The sequence below is a fragment of the Lissotriton helveticus genome, chromosome 7, assembly GCF_964261635.1.
Source record: "Lissotriton helveticus chromosome 7, aLisHel1.1, whole genome shotgun sequence".
Taxonomy (NCBI): Eukaryota; Metazoa; Chordata; class Amphibia; order Caudata; family Salamandridae; genus Lissotriton; species Lissotriton helveticus.
This window is the reverse complement of record NC_136068.1, coordinates 1,270,754,744-1,270,768,880: the sequence shown is the minus strand read 5'-3', so window position 1 is coordinate 1,270,768,880 and position 14,137 is coordinate 1,270,754,744. Positions and strand designations below refer to the sequence as shown.

Sequence of the window (14,137 nt, the reverse complement as noted above, 5' to 3'; positions counted from 1 at the left end):
ATTAATTGAGACCACGCGAACCTCACGCCCTTTCCATCTGCTTTCGGTGGATATGTTATCAGAGGCCCTTACCATCTGTCCATATCCTCTTTTGGGCAACTTGGAAGATAACCTTAGCCTCTTTCACGATTGGCTGGTAGCCAGACTTGAGATCTTAATCCCCGAAAAAAAGCTTAAATCAGGTGAACGTAGAGCGTCGGCCCCTTGGTTCACCCCCCAATTAAGAGAGCAGCGGCAGGGCTGTAAAAGGGCTGAGAGAGTCTGGAGATGGGCCTATGACCCGACCGAGAAAATGAAGCTTCGAGTAATAACTAAAGCCTATCACCAGTCAATCTGGAGTGAAAAAAAGGCTTATTTCGAGCGTCGTATCGATGAGGCAGAAAATGGATGCAAGGAAATTTTTAAAGTTGTTCTGGATTTCACCTCTCCAGCCACTTGTACACCAGCTCATACTCATTCAGAAGTATGGATAAAACAGCTTGCAAATTTTTTTGTAAATAAAATCACTACCATCCAAGCCTCTCTTTTCCAACCTAGCTCTCGGCCGGTTGTTGATCCTTCATCCCCCCCCCCGTTTAGGGAGGATCCTGGCCCTTCTCTTTTACAGTTTCCATATCTATGCCTTGACACATCCTTAGAGCTTTTGTCAGGCCTGAAATCAGGCTCTCCACTTGACCCGTGCCCGGCTAAACATCTGGGGAAGGTGGCACCTGCCCTAAATGCTTTGGTGAACCCTCTTCTAAATTCTTCATTGTCAACTGGAGTGGTTCCGGTGGCATGGAAACATGCCTTGATCCTGCCATTGATTAAAAAGCCCACCTTGGACCCCCTTATCCATGCCAACTACAGGCCTATTTCCCTTCTCCCTGCTCTGGCGAAAGTGGCCGAGAGATTTGCATATCGAACGATTTCCAATTTCATCGAAGGAAATGACCTGTTGCATGATACGCAATCTGGGTTTCGTGCAAACTTTAGCACGGAGTCGGCTCTTCTCGAGGTCACAGATGCCATCAGGGAAAGACTCGACTCTGGGGGAAGGGCCATGTTGGTCATGTTGGATCTGTCGGCGGCTTTCGACACCGTTCCTCATGATCGCCTCCTCATAAGACTCTGGGAGAGCGGCATTCGGGGAATGGTGTGGAAATGGCTTAAATCCTTTCTGGCCGACCGCCGGCAAACGATCTGGGCGCCACCATTTTCCGCTGATATGGCTCCGCTAGAGGTAGGGGTTCCGCAAGGTTCCATTCTTAGCCCCATGCTATTTAACATCTTTATGGCACCTCTGGCGGGAGTCGCGGAATCCTTTGGCACCCAGATCGTATCCTACGCCGACGACACCCAGCTCCTTTTCACTTGTGATAGGGGTGGGGCATTCGACGGCGTAAAGATCAGGGACTGCCTTAGTGCGGTCTTTGAGTGGTTCAGGTGCAATGGTTTAAAGTGCAACTCCGACAAGTCGGAGCTGCTCTTCTTTGGATGCACCTGTGAACCAGATTGGAAGGCTTGGTGGCCACAAGATCTGTTGCCTCCTGACAAGGTGTTCCTCAAGGCAAAAAATTTGGGAGTGATCGTGGACAGTGAACTGTCCTTTGGGCCACATATCTCGTGTCTCTCAGGCAAATGCTTTGGCATTTTGCGAATGCTGAGGAAGTTTCTTCCTCTGGTGTCTCACCAGCACAGGAAGATTATTGTTCAGGCCTTGATCGGATCTCGACTGGACTACGCAAACGTTCTCTTCTTGGGTTTACCAAAATATCTTCTGAACCGTTTGCAAGTAGTCCAGAACTCCGCAGCTCGTGCTATCTATGGACTGCCGAGAAGAGCAGGAGCTACGGTTTTACTGAATTCTTTACATTGGCTACCGATCGCCAAAAGAATTCTTTTCAAGTGTCTGACTTTTGCTTTTAAAGCTCTACATGGAACTTGTCCTAAGTACATAGGGAAACGCCTCTCCCACTATGTACCTAGTCGATCTCTGAGATCATCTTGCCTATCTAAAATGACAGTCCCAGTAATCAGGCGTGCAAGGATTGGTGGTCGATCCTTTCGCTATTTAGCCCCGAAGGAGTGGAATGAACTACCACTCTCTCTCAGACAGACCCCCAATCTTCTTACTTTTAGAAGAGAGCTAAAAACGTGGCTGTTCACGAAACAAATGTGATCCCTCTCTTGTGCCTGCTTTTAAGTTGTTGTGTTGTTGTTTACTAGCTGCTCTTTCTTCACCAAAGCGCCGGGATGCTCCTCGGAGTCGCCGAGCGCTATAGAAGAAATAAATTAACATAACATAACATAACATATATTAGTATGACAAAATCAAAGGATTAATGTATTACGATCTGCAACACAAGCAAATTAGTATCCCACTTTTTCTGTGTGTGTGTTTTTTCTCTCTTTTGATTAGTTAACTTCACTCGATTAGCACATATTATAGTTATGAGAAAATGACTTCACGAGGGGTATGCACAATTTTTTGCTACAACCTCGCTCCATCAGTACAAATAAGGTCAAAGTAACGTAAGTCCTTTGGAAAATCAATTTGAATAAAGTTTGCAGAAGAGTCTTTTCTTGTTTCTTGAATTCCAACCACATAAACAAGCAATAAGCAAAACAACAACCAGCCAACACGTGTTTCGTCTAGGAGGATACTCCTACGACTTCTTCAGGGCTGTGATCCTGGTGAAAGGAGCAGTATACTCGAGATGGCGGTGATAATTCCAACCCGCCATGTCTGAACTTCAAGGTGAGTGAGAACGTAAACAAGTGTATGGATAATCAGTAACTTGTCTAATTGTGTTAGGCTTAAAGCTTATTTAGGTCGCAATGGCCATAACGGGAACTATTATGAAAACAAACACAATTAAACGTTAGATTTTGAAGTAAAGCCATTCTATTTACTTCCCTCCATTCTAAGTGTACCCTGTTAGTAGTTATCTAGCTTTTAAGCTACACATAGGTGTTGTTTCTTACCATTTCTCTTTTGTTTTTGCCACAATGAAAACTTACAATAAGCATACATGCAAAGCTTGGTTAATTTAAAGCATTATCGCACTATATTAGTATGACAAATTCACAGGATTAATGTATTACGATCTGCAACACAAGCAAATTAGTATCCCAGGTGCACTTTTTCTGTGTGTGTGTTTTTTCTTTCTTTAGATCAGTTAACTTCACTTGATTAGCACATATTATAGGTATGAGAAAATGACTTCACTAGGGGTATACAAACATTTTTGCTACAGCCTCGCTCCATCAATGCCCCCCTTTGGTGATCTTACCACCACATCACACTAAAATTTTTGTAGAATTTTCAAAAACATGTTTCAGGTTCTTTTCAGTTAGTATTTCTTTAAACTCTTGTATCTTCCATTTTCTTTCTATCATGATACAGTTTTTCTTTAAACTCTTCCAACTCTATTTCTCCTTTCTCACGTTCTCTTTCTCTACTTTCCTCAACTTTCCTTTTTATGGATTTTCTAATGTTTCTCTTTTTTCTAAGTTTACAACCTAATCTTAGGATTAATATCATTACAGTCAGTGGAATTAATACTTTCCCTATTATTGAACTACCTATTTCAAGAAACCATTTCTTCACAGCTGAAAAACTCTTACCAAGTTTCTCAAGAACACCATCAACCACCAGTGGAGCAACTTCTTTATGCAACTCTGTAATATTTGTAATATACCTTTGAATATTTTGACTTTTATCTGGAATATAGGTACAAAAGTGTTGTACCTTCAAAATTCCACAGACTCCTCCTTCTTTTCCCAATATTATCGTGGACAACTTTCGAATTTTGTTTGCATTAAAAGGTAGACCCACTGCTGGTATCAATGCTCCGAAACATCTCCTATTACTTCTAATACACTTTCCCTTCTTCTACTGGTTAATGGTTTACCTATTTCATGTGACCCATTAGTTCCTCTATCTACATGGAAAAATTTTGGAAAGACTAGACCTACATAGCAGGATACATACCAATGGTCCGGCAATCTATAATAAGCTTTGTTACCACACAAATAATAGATACCAGGGAAAACAGTACTGTCACCACCTTTAAATCCCCACCCACCTTTTATAATATACGTATCTTTACATTGACTTGCACCCACAAAATAATTATCATATAATGTGTTATCTCTCTGAATACATCATTTCCCTATTTGTGATGTATTTATACTTATTGCCACATTCACATTATTTCCTTCATGATTTTCATCTTCAAAGGCCCACATTGTTGATTTAGGTTTCTTTGCAGTTGCTATTCTTTTGTTTTGGATTATCCTTTCCTCTACCATATCCAAAAAGGCTTTTACTTCATTGCGCATTTTACAAGACAAATTATGTTTGAACGCATAATCATAAGTCAGTTCTTGTGTTCCCAGAAAATATTCACCAAATACCTTGCCAAGTTTAATTTTGTTCATTTTCAAATTTGCAAAAGTGTCATCAGAATTTGAATAATAATACTCAAGTTTACCTGTTTTGTAAAACAAACTAGATAACACACTACAAGTAACTCCATACGTCAAAGGGAGGTGATGGTAAGTCACGCCTTCTGATACAGATGCAGGCAACTTCATACAAACATAACAGTAACTTGCGTCCATCTTTTTTACATATTCAGACAATAGTTTGGAAAAGGTGTTTTTCAAAAAGTCACTTATTGAATTATCTCTATGCAAATCAGGATTATATACATGTCTCACATCACTCTTTGACTAATAAGCCTTCTCTTTTGCACTATCATTTGCCTTTTTATTCTCAAATTCAGGTCTAAAAGGAATCACAATAGCTTATATTAACCATACTACCATTATTAATCCTGTACATATTAACCTCATTCTTCACCATATTCTAAATATAGCACATTTTGATTTTTGTACATCATTATTAGCCATGTTTTTTCAATTAGCTTATCTTTTCAATTCCTTCGGCACTGACAATACTGTCTCTAGTATCAACCTCAAGTTTTATTTTGTCTCTTTCTTCTTATTTTTTTTTCTTTTGTTTCCCAGTTCAAGTAATCCTTTGTCTCTTTGTTACTCTTTTCCTCACTTCCTTTTTCTTCACTTTGACAATTCCGATTTTCTTGGCTGCTATCTATTTCCTCTATTGGAGGCAATGCCACACAGGTCCATTCAGGTGACTTGTACTTTTGATTTGGTCTCCTTACTCTTTTTGGCCTTTGTAAAATCTCTTTTCTCTCAATAACTCATTTTGGCTTGTTATCTCATTTACTTGTTATTCTTGTCTTTTAACTTTGTTAATTAATTTGAATTTCAGTCCATCATTTCCTTTAGGCAAATTAACTCCTTTACGTGGTCTCTTATTTTCAGGTTCTACAATGCCACTTTCCAGTCTCCAAGCTCTTTTTCTTGAGCTTCTCCTTAATTGTGTCTCATCATCACTGTCATCAGACTCAGTTTCAGATTTTTCATCACGTTCTCCTATTTAGAACTTTATAATGTCTGGTTTATTCACTGAATCTACGTTCTCTTTTGTCAGTTCAGTCACTCTGTTAGGAACTCCTTTATAGCTGGTACTTGGAAGCTCATCCTCATCGTGAGTCTTTTCCTTCTCACCAGTTTCAAGATTTACGTTCCTGCTTCCAGAGTTTTCAAACTGTCCTTCAGAACTTATTGGGCTACCAGTTTCCTTTTTGCTTTGATCAGTGTCCAAACTGGTATTAGGCCTCACCAGATCTTGACAGTCAGGTCGATCTTCAGAATCTGGTATTTCAGTGACTTCACTCTCTCCTTCAGATGCTGTACTAGTATCTGATATTTCCAGATGTAGACGAACAGGTCGAGCTCCAGTATCTGGATTTTTATCTGGTTCACCTTCCAAATCAGAATCAGTAGTGCTTTCTACTTCTTCTGATTGCAAATTTTCAGGCCCAGGCACACGGATTGTGTGGCTGGCATGCACCCATCTCTTTACTCCAGCACACTTGACAGCAGTGGTGCTAACCAGAATAACTTGCCTTGGTCTTCCCCAGCAAGGAATTAGACAGTTTCTTCTCCTGTACACTTTGATCCGAACTCAGTCTCCGGGGATTAGATCATGAGCTGGATGTTTCGCTTTAGTATTTGCGTCGAGTCCCACCTGATGGAACAAGAAGTCACCACATCAGACAGGTTCTTGCAGTAATCCAGTATGATATCATCATTTATAGCCAACAGTTTGTCAACTGGTACAAATGCTTGCCTCATCACTCTTCCCATTAGTATTTCTTGAGGACTTAATCCTGTCTTTCTATCAGGTGTACACCTCACGGTCATCAGAACAAGTGGGAAAGCATCAGGCCATTTTAGTCCAGTGGCCAAACACATTTTTGCAATTCTGTTCTTTATTGTTCCATTTACTTGTTCAAGTACCCCCGAAGCCTCTGGTCTGTAAGCACAATGTATCCTCTGATGAATGTCCAGTGCTTCACAAATCATCTGAACAAGTTCATTCTGAAAGTGAGTGCCACGATCTGACTCAATAATTACTGGGAAACCGAAACGTGGAATGATTTCTCTTAACAAACGTTTGCAACAGTCACTCCATCATTCCGCCTGGTAGGGAAAGCCTCCACCCACCATGAAAACAGACAAATGATTACAAGTACATATCGAAGTCGGCTGCAGGGTGGCAACTCTATAAAGTCTACTTGCATTCTGGTAAAATTACCTCCCTCCCATCCTATGGTTCTCAAACTCACAACAGTTTTTCTTCTCGGGTTTAGGTGTTGACACACTAGACATCGCTGACAAAGGCTTTCAGTGATCATCCTGAACTTCGGGTTGTACCAGGTTTGCCTAAACATTCTAATCATAGAATCTCTGCCTATATGGGTTTGACCATGACACATTTGAGCCATGTTAGAGGTCATGCTATCAGGCATTACTGGTCTTTCATCTTTGTAAACCCAAATGTCATCCTCTTCTCTTTGTCTGCAACCTGCCTTTAACCAAATGTCTTTTTCTTCCTCACTTGCTTCTTCCTGCATTTGCTTTACTTCCTGCCAAGTTTCAACCAATGTTGTTAGCATTAAAGGACTTGAAACATGTTCTTCTTTTCTGTCCCGATTTATAGATGCACATTTCTTATCACAATATTTAGTAATGGAGTCAACAAAACGATTGCCTTCATAATGTAGTCATCTCCTTTCTGGTGAGCTGCACATTTTACAACAGCATTTTTTTCAGGCCACTGAATTGCATCAATCAACATTTTCACAAATTCAGCATTTCTAATGGGGGATCCTGCAGGAGTTAAATAACCTCTTTGGGACCACAGTTGACCATAATCATGGACAACCCCAAAGCCATATTGACTGCCAGTCACTACGGTTACTCAAATTTCTTTTCCCAGTTCACATGCTCGACTCAAAGCAATCAGTTCCGCCACTTGAGCAGAACGAATTCCTTTCAGACAAGATGCTTCTAGGACATCTGCCACTGTACAAACAGCCTATGCAGCACTCTGAACACCTTCATCAGTTCTCAAACATGAGCCATCCACAAACATCACATAGTCAGATTCAGGTAGTGGTTCATCCTTAATGTCAGGTCTTGGTTTGGTACAATACTCTAATACATCCAGACACTTATGATCAACTTCATCTTTCACTTCCACATCCAGAGTGTCAGGTAGGAATGTAGAAGGATTCACATTTACACATCTTGTCACTGTCACATTATCTGCACCCAGGGTTACTTTCTCATACTTAGTCATCCTGTGTTTGTGAGAAACTGAGTTTTGGTCCTACTGAGGAGAATGTCAACTGAATGTGGTACATATACCTTCACTGGGTATCCCATCACTATACCTTCACTCTGCTCCAAACTCACACTTGTAGCAGCAACTGCTTTCAGACATCCGGGCAATGCCTTAGCAACTGGATCTAATACAGCTGAAAAATATGCAATGGGCTTTCTCATTTTTCCATGTCTCTGAATCAAAACTAACAATGCATATCCCTCTCGCTCACTGCAATACAATTCAAATTCGTTCTCATAATCAGGGATACCTAATGCTGGTGCTTCACATAAACTGGTCTTTAATTGTTCAAAGGCTTCCATTTCTGTTTTGTTCAGCACTATGGGGTCTCTCACATCTGCTCTAGTCAATCTTTGTAATGGCTTTGCAGTCAGTGAAAATCCACTAATCCATTGTCGACAATATCCTACCATTCCTAGGAACATTCTTACTTGTTTCTGTGTTTTAGGGGGCTTCATTCCTTGAATTATCCTGATTCTCTCTAAGGTAACCTGCCTGGTTCCTTTCGCAATCTTGTGACCTAGATACTGCACTTCCTTCTGACAAAACTGTAATTTTGATGGAGATACCCTAAGTCCTCCTTCTGCCAAATGATTCAGCAAAGCAATGGTGTCTGAAACACATGCATCTTTGGTTCTTGATGCAACCAATAGGCCATCAATGTATTGAACCAACACAGATTTTCCTGGCATGTCTAGACTCTCCAGTGACTTTTTTCAGAAATTGATTAAAAATGGAAGGACTCTCAGTATACCCTGAGGAATTCGTTACCATGCCAAAATTCGATCTCCAAACTGGAATATAAATATCGGTTGGCTGTCAGGGTGTAATGGAACTGTAAAGAATGCATTACATAAATCAATGACTGTATACCATTCTGCATCATGTGGAATTTGATATAGGATTACTGCTGGATTTGGTACAATGGGACAACATGGGACAACAATTTTGTTTACCTTTCGTAAATCCTGTACTATTCTGAACGTTCCATTTGGCTTTTTCAGTCCCATTATATGTGAAGTACAAGGACTGCTCATTATTTCTCTCAAAACCCCTTGCTCAATCATTTTATTTATAACAGGGGTTATTCCTTCAATTATCTCTGTTGTCAATTTGTATTGGGGTATATTAGTATAACTTACTCCTTCTTTTACAGAAATGTTCACATAACTCACACCTTTCATTAATCCAACATCTTCTCCTGTAAAGTCCCACACCTCTTCTCTAACTGTTTCTTTTAACTCACCAGGTATCTTTTCTCTATCAAACATAGGAAACATTCTATTTTGCTCTGAATCTATCATTGACATGGTCATTTTATACAATCTATCTTCTTCATCTGCAGTTTGGGATTCAATGCCATCTGGTGAACAATAGATGGCACAGTTCATCTTGCACAGTATGTCCCTTCCAGCTAGGTTAACAGGACTACTGTCAAAAACCACGAATCTATGCATCTCCCTAAAATTGCCAATTTCAACCTCAACTGGTTGAGTAAGAGGTGTTTTAATATGTCTATTCGCTACACCTACTACTTGGATAAACTCACCTGAGAGAGCAAGGTTCTGAACTTCTACTGATCTAACGGTAGAACGGGTAGCAACTGTGTCCACTAGGAAGGTAACATCAACACCATTCACCTTTCCATTCACAAAAGGACCAGATTGATCTACCTCTAGAGTTGCGCCAAGCAACCACTTCTCCTCCTCTCCTAGGCACCGTCAACAACTTCCATCTGATTCATTCCCATCTGACTTCAGCCAGTACTGTGGAGTCGCATGCACACAGGGTGGTTTTGTTCTCTCACATAGAATCCTGCCTCTGCACTGTATTTCTGTAGATTTACACTGTTTGGGAGTGGTGGTTGTGGCACCTGACTCTGCTGATTTACTACCTGTTGTTGTGGCGACGATTGCTGATTTACCTCATGCTGCACCTGTTGATTCAATGATGTATTTTCAGGGTTAACCCTTGGAGGTAACTTACACTCTTTCTTCCAATGCCCTAACTTACAGCAGTTGTGACATGGCCACTTCTTCTTTGCCTCTTCTAAATTTGCAAATCCTTTCCATTTATTTGGATTACCTTATAGTTTAGCTTGGCCTCCATCATTACATTGGGTTTCTAACTGAGCTACTTGATGTTCTGCCACCTTCACTTGTGCCCACATATCTTTTTTTTAAGCTTTCTTTGCTTAACTTCAAGCTCATTGCTGCAATATTTTGCATGCCTCAGGACTTCGCCCACTGAGCAGGACTGTCAACCCATCAGGTTGTGCTTTATCGTGTCTCCTATCTCTGGTCTTAAACTGAAGACAAATCGGTATACAAAATGACTCATATCCTTTTCACTCAGTTATTCATATCCACTATACTGTTTAAACACTGGGAACAATCTCTCATAATATGAATGTACTGATTCTTTGGGCTCCTGTAATGTTCTATCAATCTTCCCCCAATCTGTTTCTTTTGGAGGAATTTCATTCTTCAAAAACGTTATTACCTGATCATATTTGCACATTACTTCAGGTCCTGGAGGATCTCTTGGATACTCGGCTTTTGGCCAGTCGACAGTTATTTTACATTCAGACCACAAATCTGCTGGCACTACTTATCAAACAATTCATCTAAATCTTCCCACAATACTTTTGAAACGTTCACAAATCGATCCACCTGCTTATACCATTCTACTGTTTTTTCTCGTAATCTGAGAAAATCATTTGTAAATGACAATATATCCTGTCTAGTCCATGGAACATGTACATAACCTTCTCCTGGTATTTCTCTCATGGGGAACTCATTCACTACAGGTTCCTTTTTTTAAACTGGAAACGCTAATTATGTTTTCTTCTCTTTTCTTTACCCATTTGCTTCTCCATTGTTCCACATCTCCCCATTTTGTCATCAACACAATCAATTATTTTATTTGTGTCAACCTTCCGGCAGTATTCAGATTGTCTATATCTTTTTCAGTAAAATCTACTCTATAAGGTTTTTGCAGCATTTTAACTTTTGCCATTTCTATTCCAAGATCATTTGCTGTTTCTTCTAATCGGTCATGTAGATTTGTAGCCCTCCAGGTAATGCTTTTGCACATGAACAATAGCTCATCATCTTGGTAGATTTTTAACCTTTCAGTTCCAATTGTACCAATGATTAATTCTTCCATGTCTATTTTTAATCTGACCACATCTAACATTTTAGGTTCTTGGGGCCAGATGTAGGTAGAACTTATTTACCGATTCTTAATTACCGAATTTTACCGATTCGGTAATTAGGAATCGGTAAATAAGAAGGGGGAGTATGTAGGAACATCCAGATGTTCCATTTACCGAATCGGTAAATATCTGTATTTACCGATTCGGTAAATACCGACCGGTAATGCTCCATTCATTCCTATGGGCTTTGAAGCCCATAGGAATGAATGGGGCATTACCGGTCGGTATTTACCGAATCGGTAAATACCGATTTTGACAAGGGTGCAGGGGGTGTCACTTTGACACCCTCTAGCACCCCCAAAAAAGGTTCGGGGGCCATGTGGCAGGCATACCTGCCCTAAGGGCAGGTCTGCCTGTCATATAGCACAGGTGTGCATGCACACATGTGCATGCACACCTGAATCTGTATTTTACCATCAAATTGAATTTGATGGTAAAATACCGAATTTGTAGGGCTTGTGGGATTTAGAAGAGTCCCACCTACATCTCAATTTTACCGATTCTGTAAAAATACCGGTCGGTAAATTTACCGACCGGTATATTTACCGAATCGGTAAAATTACCGAAATGCCCTGTTGCAATCCCCCTACATGTCGAAAGCCAAATACCGGTCGGTAACGGCCGAATTCGGCCGTTACCGACCGGTATTTGGCTACCTACATCTGGCCCTTGATCTGTTAATTGCAATGTTTGAACCCAATCACTTAATTCTTCTGCCGTTGGTCCTACTGGGGTTCTGGTTAAATCAATTTTATCTACACTCCTTTCAGGTGTCACTGATTCCGATTCCGCACCCATCGGAAACTTGTAAGGAAGACTCTGATTTATAGTTAAGTCGGATGGTGTCATACTACAAGTACTCAGACAAATCTGGATAAACCTTTTCTCTTACTTTTTGTAAACTTTGGTTCAAAGGGATCATTAACAAAGGTTCTATTAGCCTTTGATTCTCAAATACGGGAATTATAGGACCTATTGTTACAGGCACAGTTACATCTTCTATATTTTTAGTGAGTTCCTGTATCCTTTCGGTTAATTCATTTGTAGATCGCACAAATTCAGAGGTACTTGGGTTTTCCTCACGTTTCTGCTCTCTTTTATCTGAACTACTTATAATTTCCGAAAATCGTCTTGGAGTACCAGTAAATCTGGTCTCCATTGGTGGTGCATATGGAGTCACTACTACAGAACTCGGTTGATATTGAGGGGGTCTTCTATTTAAAATCTCCTCCAATACCTCATCCTCTGCATCACTGATCCCATATCTTATTTTCTCTGGTTCCACATTATTCCTTTTCTCCGTACATTTCCGTCCTACCACTTCATCAACAGTTCTCACTGGATACATTCCATCCCACATGTCAGCATTTCTCCATCTTCTCATTCTACTCTCATGAATTGTTCCTCATAAACCTCTCAACTTACACCTTGGTTCCCTGAACCATTCAAATCTTTCTCGCTCTAATTCAGGCATCTCATCTTCCCATTCTGCAAATGCCTTAAATTGAGTCGGTCTGGGTTTTGGTTCAAGCTTTGTCATTTTCTCTCTCAGATTCTGCAATACCGCAGTACTAAATTATCCTACTTCTGGAAATGCCAATAGTCCATCATTCTTAGTATATCTTGCCCAATTCTCTAACCAGACACAGGTATGATAGCCATATTTCCTCAGCGTATATGATGCAGACGTTTTAGGCGGAGGAAGCAATTTTCCTTCTCTGGTAACTATTTCTGGTAACTATTTCCTTGTCCTTTATATCATTTAAGGCACCTCACTGTTTTGGCCAATGGATCAGCTACTAAAAGTTAGTTGATGGACAACAAGACCTGCTTAATTCTCCATTTATTTAATTTTTATTTCTCTTTTAAGTTTTCTAGCATGACCTTACGCTTGGAAGTTTAATCATTATTCAGAAAATCTAGTGAAGCATTTCTTAAATCACTTCAAGTAAAGGATTAGAATAATTCAATTAGTTTAGATTTATTAGCAGAATAGTCCAGAAATGATAAAATTCAAAGACATATTACCCATCTTCTTGATAAAACGAAATCAGGATTAAACAGCAAAGTTCCTGAAGACAGCCTCTCTATCTTCCTCGATGTTCACCTCCCATCAAGACTCCGTCCCCATTAAAAGTTAAAGTCAGGAAAATTTCAAAGTCTTTGCACCCAAAAATCGACCAGTCTGACAGCATGTCGTGGTGCAAAAGAAATTCAAAGCAATCGTTTTTTCTCTCTTCCAAACAGCCTCTTTTATACCCTTTTCCCCCAACTATCTAACTAAATTTTGAAACTTTAGGGTCCACACTCAATTTTCATTGGTCCATTCGAGGGGTGGATGAAGATCACCTCATCTCCTCATTGTCTAATTTTTCGCGAAGTCACTTCCATAATTTTCATACATTCATAGCTGTCCATGTTGCAAAATTAAATTTTTGTCCTTATATCGACACTTTGGTCAACTTTCCCAGGCTCACAACTCGGACATTCCATTTTGGCACCATTCTGCTTTTCAAGTCATTCTGGCCTTGACATCAGCAGCCCAGGCACAAGCTGCTCATATATCTCTCGTAAACCATGGCACAGAGGCACGGTCGCTTGTGGCTTTACGGGTTGAGGGAGGCGCCAACACTGCGACCTGTTCTTCAAGACATTGCTCTAAACCATGGGCATTAATTACTGGGTTTCCACTGACGGGGATCGGGTGCTTACCCAGGGCTCTCTCCAGGCTATCCGACGTAACCTGATGAAAGGGTCTGAAGGTGTCAGAGCGGAGCTTCTCCCTAGGTTGAGCTTGGGACAAGGACTTAAGGATTTTAAAACTCAAGAGAAAGTGGTCCGACCATAACGGTGGTAGAGGAGCATCAGTTTCCATACTGACGCTGGAAAATAATTGGTCTAACGTGTGTCCCTTTTCATGAGTAGGAAGATGAGTGTAAGAGGACAATCCGAAGATCGCTAAAGATTCCAACAACCGAGTCGCCTTGGGGTCAGAGGGATCATCCATATGGATATTAAAATCTCCCAGCAAAAGGCAGTGCCTACATTTAACTGAAATGGCTTGAGTAAGTGACTCAATGAACTTGCCACCCTGACCTGGTGGCCTATAAACCAGAATGCCCGCAATAGATTGATGATCCGAGATAGTAATC

The 14,137-nt window shown here is 40.5% G+C and overlaps 1 long non-coding RNA gene across 2 annotated transcripts in view; it reads right to left on the bottom strand.

Moving 5' to 3' along the window:
• LOC144770172 (uncharacterized) overlaps positions 1 to 14,137 on the bottom strand; it is a 133,530-nt gene that overhangs the window by 98,228 nt on the left and 21,165 nt on the right. The gene's annotated exons all lie outside the window — the stretch shown is intronic.